At 42.8% G+C, this 6,656-nt stretch overlaps 1 protein-coding gene across 1 annotated transcript in view; it reads right to left on the bottom strand.

The window, feature by feature from the left end:
* NDEL1 (nudE neurodevelopment protein 1 like 1) overlaps window positions 1-1,171 on the bottom strand; it is a 49,015-nt gene extending 47,844 nt beyond the window's left edge. Inside the window, exon 1 of the mRNA XM_015423605.1 lies at window positions 869-1,171. The gene's annotated coding sequence lies outside the window, so the exon portion shown is untranslated. The remainder of the gene's footprint in view (window positions 1-868) is intronic.
* Window positions 1,172-6,656: the final 5,485 nt, after the last annotated feature.

The following is a 6,656-nucleotide window of genomic DNA, read 5'->3' on the forward strand; positions in this document are numbered from 1 at the left end:
ATAACTGTATGAAACAATGAAGTGTGGCAAGAGAGGCCACTTCCGCACTGTCATTTTTGTCACTCTTTTGTCCCTATTGCTTTGGGGTACCCCCCCCCCCTTTTCCACATGTGTTTTGTTCCCTCTGGGACTACTAGAGAGAGCAAAACACATTTGGGGGGGGGGAGAAACCCTGAAGCAATAGGGACAATCAAGTGACAAAAATGAGAGTGTAGAAGTGGCCAGAAAGAAAGCAAGATTCAGTTTCCCTCACCCATTTGTACTTAAATAAATAAATGTTAGAACTATCCACTTTTACATGAATGAGACGGAAACAAGAACATACAAGCTGTCCGTCATATCTATTTGGCCTTGAAGAGGACAAGCCAAAGGCTTAAGGGAGACATGCCTAGAACAAATTTACCCCCATCACAATGACTCAGAGTGAAATTACACTCTGTTTACTGTCCTAGGGCTGCTGCACCATACTCGAGTTCATAGGTTTACACCACGGAGACACGTTACTCAAAAAGAGGTCACTACACGAAAATGCCTGGAACAGCCACTTGCGAGGAGGCTCCAGTGGCGGGGGGGAACTCCAAGTTTTTGTGAGGGCGAAAGAAAAAACAAAAACGTACGGGCTTCTCTGTAATAGGCCTCACGGGGGGGGGGGGGGTTTTTAACGCCACCTGGAAAAGGTTGCTTGAGGTAGCCAGTAACACTTTCCTAGGGTGGCTACAGGGCTGTCATGAAATCAGCTGACACAGACCGAAAGATGCACTAGCAACAGAGGAAGTTGAGAGGCCTAGAGTGCGAAACAGGATGCCGACACAAAAAGCAACGCCTTCATGTTCGCGTGAAACAGGAGCCAAAGCCGAAGGCAACTCACGTTTCATGCCTCGACCCGAGGGGGAAGGAGGCTGCGGTGGTCAGCCGGGCAGGCGGGGCCGTTGTGCAATAACGGATTGGACAGGCTGGCAGATAGGCCCGAGGCAAGGACACGGCCGGAGCGGGCGCACTGGACTGGGCACTAAGGTTATACAATGTATCCGGCGATGGAGGAAAAGAATCTGGCGGCGGCCCAGAGGCTCTCCCCGAAAGACACCACAAACGCCGGCCTTTCCCCCACACCACCCGCCGGAAAAGAACGGCAACCAAAGCCCCTCATTCGCTCCTTCCCTCAGAGAAGGGCAGAGACAGCCCTACCCTGCCTGTGTCACTGCCTGCTCAGCGAGTGACATCTTCTGAACCAGTCACAGAGAACAACCGCTTCGCTTCCAATGTGGGGGGGGGGGATTTCATGGTTTCAATATTTCTGAAAATTTTACATCTATAGTAACATCTGTATCCTTGATGGTAAAGTAACAGGTACACTTTGTACCACATTTTTCTGCCTTGAGGCCACAGAATACCTATCTGATCTGAAAACAAAATTATTGCAAATTGCCATGTGGCTTTTGTGCTGTACTTTCAGGGCACAGAGAGTTGATAAAAAAGATGCTTATAGCCAGTTTTCCTAAGTGGGTCAAGAGGCTGGTTTTGTCTCCTTGTAGTACAATTATGCACATTTTTTTCCAGCCATACTGATTCATGTAACTGACCGACACCAGTGTAAGCTGTGTTTGACTGACATGTTATAGTGAATGTTAGGGCTATGCTGGGGGGGGGGGTTGGGGTGGGGGGGGGGCGGGGGGGGGGGGGGGGGGGGGGAATGGGCGGGGTATGCAGGTTAGGCCACAGTCTCCGAGGCCGGAAGGCAGAATGCGAAGTTAGTTTGCCGCCTCGAGTGTTTCTCTTGCCTAAATCGCGACCCTCTTTACAATGGCCTTTCTTTTTTCTTCAAGAGTTCGTTGCGGATTGGGAATTGCTTAGCTATAACAGGAAGAAAATCAGTGTGGATCTTTAGAGCTAAATTATTTTTTGGGGGGGCGGGGGTTGTATTCACAAAGCGTGCGTTGTCATAGGATATCTACTTCACCCGATTATCGGATACAAAGACTATAACTTCACATTTGGATTTTCAGTACAGGCGAGCTTGTAATGCGTGATAAGCATGCATTCCCTCTCGTTGTCATGCCCGCTTTATCATTTTATCAAAACAAAACAGTCCTGTGAGGTAGGTTAGGCAGAGAGGGTGGATAGCCCAAGATCACCCAGTGAATTTCATAGACTCGTGGGGACTTGATCTTGCACTCTTTTTACTACTGCTCCTAGAGCTGTCCCTTGATGAGCTCAAAAATAAGAAATTCATTGTGAAACCATGAGAAATATATTCCGTGCATCAGAACATTAGCAGTTCTTTACTGAACAACAACAAAAAATAAAAGTAAACTGTCCCAGTCTATTAAATGAAAGTTGCTTTTTGTAGTTATGCTGCATTCTTTTTTCATGCATTTTTTCTGAAATAAATAAGGAATGGTTCCTTAAAATAAAGAATATGTGGCATTACTACATTAATGTTTTTAACTATTTGTTATATTTTTTCTTGCCATATTTGAAGTTGAAGTTGACAACAAATAGTTTGCCTGTTTTGTCAGCATGCTTTGAAACTGTGAGGAAGGCCCTATTTTTATAGCCTGATCTAAATGTGCGTTCACTTGGAAGTAACCCCTACTTGGTTCAATAGCTGCAACCCTAAACATGCTTATTAGAATGCAAGCTCCATTGCATTGTTTCTGGCTGATTTTTCAAAGGTATTGTGTTCTCACAGGTTGCATTTCATACCAAACATTCTTACAGACCTTGGTGCTGCCCCCCTCCCCAGTTTCTGAGAATTCTCTCCCCAAGGAAAAGTAGTATATCAGTCAGTGTTCCCTCTAACCTGAGTTAGTGTGAGCTAGCTCACAGTTTTTTAGCCTCTGGCTCACACATTTTTGAGTTAGCTTAGGAAGGATGGCTTCAGAGCAAACTAATTTATGCAGTAGCCAAATCGCTTGGTTGCAACTTTAATGCTGGTAGCTCACAAAGTAGAATTTTTGCTCACAAGATTCCACAGCTTAGAGGGAGCATTGATATCAGTGTTTCTGAAACTTTGGCCTTGGACTCTCTGAGGGGGTACTCCAGGAGGCCTGCAAGTCTTTTGTAAAGACAGAGAGTGGGTCCTTTTGGTCCTATGCAGCTAACATGAAAATAGATCCCTCTCCATCTTCTACTGGCAGGAGCTCTCCACCTCAGGAAATGGGGATGAAATCAGTGTCCCCCTTCTTTTGAAGGGCAGGATCACATAGAGCTGCTGCTGATTGCAGTCACATAGCTTCCAGGTCACCTCAGAGCGCTAGCCAGAAAATAGGGCAGGGGTTGTAGAGCATCTGCTTGGTCCAAAGTTGAATCCACAGTGTCTCCAACTAAAGGGATCAAGTAGTAGGTGATATGAAGGACCTCTACCTGAGTCTCTGGAGAGCTGCTGCCAGTATGAGTAGGCAATACAGACTTTGACGGACCAATGGCCTGATTCAGTATATAGCAGCTTCATGTGTTCATGCTGATTGGTCATTGGGAAACAATAGGTAAACCCTAGGAACTCTGAGTCACCTCACTCTATGACTAAAAGAGAGACATGGATAGTTAATGGGCAAAAGATTTCACAGATTTCTTCTTTTAGGTATTTTGGTGTTTTATTCCATTACTAGGAATAAGGCCCATTTTGGAAATAAATACAACAAGCTCTACAAAGATGCTCCGGGCAGGTGCCCTGGCCTTGGGCACTGAGCGTCAATTTGCTGTGGTAACCTCAGCAGTGTCTCATGACACAGAGTCCACCATTTTCTCCAGGCGAACTGATCTCTGCCATCTGAAGAGCAGCTATAATTCTGAGTGATTTCCAGCCCTCACCTGGAGATTGGCAGCAGTGGTTCCCCAGAAGGAAATGGCTGGTTTGGAGAGTGAAGCCTACAACATTGTACCTGCCTAAGGTCCCACCCCCTCCTCAAACCCCACCCTCTTCCATCTCCACCCCTCAAATCTCCAGGAATTTCCCAACCTGAAGCTGGCAGCTTGGAAAAATTGGTAAAATAGTTAAATATTTAGAGATTGCAATAGATCTTTGCTTCACTGGAGAGCAGACATTTTCTTCTATGTAAAAATATTTATTTCTAAGGGAAGGGTTCACAGTAAATCTACAAAACAACAAAGACACCTAAGACTACAGCTTTACACTTTGACCACATGGTCTACTACAATGGAGATTCTTCTTCTTCTTATAGATGTGTAAATGACAAGTTAGAGATGTGTGGAAGTATAAGATTTGAACTGGTGGTTGGAACGCTGTGGGAAGCCAATAAAGGGGAAGGGAAGAAAGAGGGGAAAAAGATATAGAAAGAATCTGTTAAAATTTGTATTATTCGAATAAAAAATTGTTTTTTTAAAAAAGAGATTCTTCTTCTTCTTCTTGACCCCTAGAAGGAAATAACCTGAATGGATTAAACAATTATCGTTAGTAAATAAGCTTCTTCAGATCGCATAAATCTTTTGCCTTTTTCTAGCAAGGAATCTTAAAGCTTTAGGGGAGGTTGACCAAACTTTTTGTTTTAGGAGCAGTAAATTTTTTTGGATAGAATTTATTTCAAGTAGTTCAAGTTTTCTTCTTTCAGCTAAAAGATTTTTATACATCTTTTTGTTTCCTGTATTCTTATGTTTGACTTCCAGTACATGTATTGTTTGTAGTAATTCTGATCTTTTCAGTTCATTTTGTTTCTTTACGTATGAAGCCTTGGATATGAGGCGCTCCCCTTATGACTGATTTGAGGGCATCCCAGAGGATGGCAGGGGAAGCCGTCCCTGGAGAGTTAATATTAAAGTAGTCTTTAATGTGTTGTGAGATTTCTTCTGTTGTTATATCGTTGTTCAGTAAAAGGTTATTTAGAGACCATTGACATGTCATTTTTTGTTCAGGTCCTACTCTGGCAATACATTCAACCCAACTATGATCAGACCAAATGTGGGTCCCAATTTGTGTAGATTGTATGCTAGAGATAGAATGACAGGGAAATGAATAGGTGAAGTCTTTTTCCAAAGGGTGAGTATGTCTCCAGATGTCAATTAGGTTGTGTTTGGTGAAAAGTTCTGCCAATTTGGTGATTTTTTTGTATTTTTGCATTTTTCTTAATGTATTCTGATGTTTTGTCTTTTGTATGATCCACAATAAAGTTAAGATCCCCACCCAATATTGTGTCTCCAATTTGAAAAGAGTCCAATTTGAAAAGAGTCCAATTTGTTCGATGAAACTCAGTTGGTCAGAATTTGGAGCATACAGAGATGCTACTGTGACGGGGCGTTCGTTCAGGTGGCCTTTGACAAAGAGAAATCTACCCTGGGGGTCAGTCTGTATATCAGATTTCACAAAGTTCAGTCTATGTGATAGTAAGATAGCAGTACCCCAAGACTTGGAGGTTCCTTTTGCCTGGAATTGTTGAGGAAATTGATGAGATTTAAAAATAGGAATCTTAGAAGATTTCAAATGAGTCTCTTGCAGAAAGAGTATGTAAGGTTTAAGCTTACACGCCTAGTTTTAGATTCTTCTGTGTTTGACCACGTTACTCAAACCACTGACATTGTGTAAAATGATTTTTAGATCAATCTGCATAGTGGCTGTTCAGTTGATATAAGTGACAGCAGCATCCAGCAGTGTATTAGTTTGAGAGCGAAGACACGTTATAGCTTGAGTTTGGAGACAGACAAAGGTAATGGAGTTCAAGAATTAATTAAAGTTAGAGTAAGTGATAGAAGGAAAGTCCAAGAGGTAAAAAAATGATTTATGCTGTATATGTATAGTAATAAAATAGGCAATATGTTAATATAATAATTATTGTAACAATTATAATCAATACCAATAAAATATGAATTTAGAGAGGGTAAGTAAGAATCTATATTGTGAGTTAAAATCACTTTACACTGTTGCATTCTGCACTTTATTAATTTATAAAAATGATATGAACTGTAAGTATAATAATAATAATTAATTAGTTTGACAAGTCAAACTGAATAGTTAACTCCTTTCACAGTTGATGAATTGTACTCCTTATGCAAGAGTATTAAATCACCTAAACATCTATCCAACAGATATCTCTCCTTATATAAAATTCTATGTTTGAGTGGCAATGTTCCATGCACTCCCTCAGCCATTGGCCCGTCAGCCGCCACTCAAGAGTACCCCAGTGCCATTCAGCCACTGTGCCCTTTCAGAATTACTGGCAAACGGCTTTCTCTCTTGACGAAGATGCTTTTCCTGCTTGCCTCCTGTGTGGGACTAACTTTCCCCTTAGTGGCTGTTGGTAGGTGTAACAAAATGGCAGTTACCTGTGTTTGTAAGATGGCTGTGGTTCTCTGTTTAAAATGTTCCCCGTAAGGTTTAATTGAGCTGTAGTTCCAGAGAGGGGCCTGCAGGGGTATCATTCACTGGGTTGAATGGGGCTTCCTCATCTTCTGGCCTACAGTTCCCAGCTGCCCCAAGGCCAAAAAGTGCGGGAAAACAGGGACTGTCCCAATGGGCGGGGTGGCATCAATATAGACTGCAGCCCATCCAGAGAGGAGGTAGTCTTTGTCCCTGGGAAGCATCAGAAATTCAGCCACTCCACAGTCGACTGGACTGGGGAATGAATGGAAGTTTCCCTGCTCTCTTGGGCAAGAGAGAGAGGCTGGAGTACAGCCAGAGGCTGGTCCAAGGAATGATGCTATAATGA

The sequence above is a fragment of the Gekko japonicus genome, unplaced genomic scaffold (genome assembly GCF_001447785.1).
Source record: "Gekko japonicus isolate JY-2015 unplaced genomic scaffold, Gekko_japonicus_V1.1 scaffold4663, whole genome shotgun sequence".
Lineage (NCBI taxonomy): Eukaryota > Metazoa > Chordata > Lepidosauria > Squamata > Gekkonidae > Gekko > Gekko japonicus.